This window comes from Phoca vitulina, unplaced genomic scaffold (genome assembly GCF_004348235.1).
Source record: "Phoca vitulina isolate PV1807 unplaced genomic scaffold, GSC_HSeal_1.0 scaffold5, whole genome shotgun sequence".
Lineage (NCBI taxonomy): Eukaryota > Metazoa > Chordata > Mammalia > Carnivora > Phocidae > Phoca > Phoca vitulina.
The window spans coordinates 7,027,078-7,030,814 of NW_022589708.1; positions in this window are offsets into that span (position 1 = coordinate 7,027,078).

A 3,737-nucleotide genomic window follows, 5' to 3' on the forward strand; every position below is an offset into this window, starting at 1 on the left:
GTCTCTCCACCTGCTCTTCCTTTGCTGCAGGGCAGCCTCCTGCCAGAGCCCCAGGGCCCTGGGTCTTCAATAAAGTTTCCCTTCCCTTGACTGGAGCAGTAAAAACAAACAAACAAACAAAAATCTATACATCTATAAATATAGATAAAAGATATGGATAGATAATAGATAGATGAATAGATTTGTTTTATCTCAATAGAATTGAAGAAGGTGCTGTGCTTAGATAAAGGGAGTGCCTTTTGCAGGAGAAGGCAGAAAGCTTGGTCAAAGCTTCACACATAGTGGATATAGATCTGTGGCTGAATACATGGCTGTGCTTACGTCCAGAATTTCACTAAGCAAACCAGCTGTTTCATAATCTCTGGTCTGACTCTCCTCTAAAGTTGTCTAATGTCTCTGTGCATATTTGTCTAGTCCTCTGTCTTCCCGTGTCCTTGTAGGTAATTTCTGACATTTTCAGGGTAAAATCAAATGCTGCCATGCTGAGAAATCTTCTGTTATCCACACCCAATACATGTTGGTATCTGAAGAAACCTTTACCCACGTCTCTATGCACAGAACAAAAATGTCTGTGCTTACTGCTCCTACTTGCCCTTAGGCTGATGATCGCAGTCAATGCAATATGGAAAAGAATCAAAAGGCATAAATACTGAAAGAAAAGAAGAGCAATCTTTATCTGTGGGTAATGTGATTATTTATGTAAAATCCTATGGAATCTATAGAAATTCTAGAAATATAAGTGAATGTAACAAGATTAATGAAAGCAAGATTGATACATAATCAATTGAATGTCTATGTACTGGTAGCAAACGATTGGAAAATTTAACTTTAAAAAAATATTCTATTTAAAATAGCATCAAAAACATGAAATTCATAGATATAAATATATATAATTATAACAACAGATATGCATTAAAATCTTGCTGAAAATAATTAAAGAAGACTTAACTAATGGAGAAGCTCATTGAGTTCACAGATTAGAAAACTCAATATTGTTTGGAATGCCAATTCCATCCACATTTATCTAATCCCCAAATTTAATTTTTCTCTCATCTAATTAAAGTTATAATAGTTTATGGTATTGGTTTTTGTGCTAATTTGATGATTATAAATTTTATGTGAAAATGCAAAGTAATTAGAATAGCCAACCCAATCTTGGAAAAGAACAAAACTGGATGACTTGCACCTCCTGATTTCAAGTCTTATTGTATATTCACAACAATCAACACAGTATCGATTTGACATATGGATAAGCAAAGAGATTTGTGTAACAGAGTTACAGAATAGCAAGCCTTGAAATAGACTAGCATGTATTTGTCAGTTCCTTTTTAACAGAGACAATAAGGCAATTTGATGGAAAATGGAAAATTTTTTCTCAATGAAACATGCTTGAATTGGATTAATTTATGGGAAAGACATGAACTGGGGTCCTGACTCATACCAGTAATTTATAAAGACTACTACATAATGACTGAAAGGATATAAAGCAGGAATGGAAGGTTAACTGAACATTCAAAAATGAATTAATGTGAGGAGAAAATTCACACAATTATTTCTATAAATGTGGGAAAAGCATTTGAAAAAAATTTGACACACACATAATTAAAAACTCTAACAAACTAGGAATGTAAGAAGAATACCTGAATATTATAAAGTATACCCATATGTTATTTTAGATGAGTCACAGACATAGAAAGTAAAACTACCCATCTTGTATAAGGAAGCATTGCAGAATATTCTGATGACCTGGGGTAGACAAGATTCTTATATTGTGATCATATCTGATAAATTTATACCTCAGGGTTTCTTTTGTTGTTGTTGTTAGTTCTATTGTCAACATCATTATTTATTTTGAATCCAATTATTCATTGGTAATGTATGAAAAAGCAAATGAATTTTTTTGTGTTAATCTTGTTTCCTGCAACCCTGGTATGTTTGCTTACCAATTCTAGCAGTCTTTCTTTTCTTTTATATTATTATTTTTTGGAGTTTTCTGCATAGATAATCATGACATCTGCCAATCTGTATAGCTTTATCGCCTTGTATTGTTTTATTGAACTAGCATGACTTCCAGTCTGATGTTAGAGCAGAGTGATGAGACCATATCCTTGCCTTCTTCCCCATCCTAGGGAGAAAACATCCAGCTTTTCACCACTTAGTAAGATGTTAACTGTACCTTTGTGTACATGTGTTTTATCAAGTTGAGGAAGTTCTGCTCTATTTCTAGTTTGTTGAGTGTATTTATCATGAATGAGTATTTGAGTTTGTCAAATATTTTTTCAACTTCTATTGATATACTCATATGAGTTTTCTTTTTTATGTTGTGGACGTAGTAAGTTAAACTGACTGATTCTCAAATAGTAAGCCAGCCTTGTATATGTGTCATATGTCTTACTTGGATGTGATGTTTGATGTTTTTGTATATTGCTGAATTCAATTTTCTAATACTTTGTGGAGGATTTTTGCATCTGTGTTCGTGAGAGCCGTAATGGAAAAAGCAGATGACATGTTAGAGTAGATGATTAATATAAGAAAAGAGATGGAAGTGCTAAGAAATAATCAAAAGAAAATGTAATAAGTGAAAAAAAAAGAATTTTGACATGAAGAATGCTTTTGTGGGCTCATCAGTAGACTGGACACAGCCAATGAAATCATCAGTGATGTTGAAGGTATGTCATTGGTTATTTTAAATTCATGGTCTGATAATAGCAACATCTGTGTCATATTTGAGACTGGTTATGATGTTTGCTTTGTCTCTTCATGCTGTTTTCCTTTGTCCTTGTAATTTTTGTTGAAAATGGTCATCATCTGTCAGTGAATAGATGCTGAGGTAGTTAGGCCCTTAGTGTGAGGTTTTATGTTAATTTGGCTAGGAGTTTGCATTTAATGTTTGTTTTAGTTGTTCGTTCTAGAGTTTTCAAATTTCTCTATAATTCCTTTTCCTTTATTTTTCTGGACTTTCCTAAAAACCCTCTTTAGATAACATCTCTCTCTCCCAGCTCTTCAGTTATAATCTAATGTTTTACATGGGAGTTCTGTTGGTAAGGCAGTAAAGTTGGGAGAGAAGTTTTCTATAATCTTATGATTAAATCCTAGTCTTTTAGTGGAGCTAAGTCCTTGGGCTGTGGCCTTCATATGTATATTTTAGCTTTTTCTTTCCTTTTCTCTTTTCTTTCCTTTCTTCTTTCCTTTTCTGTTTCCTGTCCTTTCCTTTCCTTCCTGTTCCTTTCCTTTCCTTTCCTTTCTTTTTCTTTTCTTTCCTTTTCTTCTTTAAGTCATGCAGATAGGCTAGAGGGTGCTGGAGTCAGGGCATTCCTTCCTCTGGGTGGTATAGGACGCAAGTAAATTCCTTTCCCTCAGAGAGTAGTCCTCCATTATGGAGGATGCTCCAGGATGAATTAAAGGTTACCAAAATCCAAATCAAATGCATCCTCAAAGGATTCTCTGCTGTTTTCCCAGATTCTGATTCTAAGGAAGCAGAAATTCTAAGTCCTTTTCCACAAGTTGCCTCCTAGTCTTTGCATTAACCTAGAGATTGAATAATAGTTTCAGAATAGATATTATAAATTTGAATTATTAACTCAAATTTAAATGCACTCAGGAATACACTATAGATTTGTAGAGTAACCTCATATCATAAGTTATGAGCCAAGATATTATGATCATTTTGAAAGCAGACCCAATAGATTATACACTCTTGCCTTGATACACATTTATCAATCTCTGCAATAAGGTAT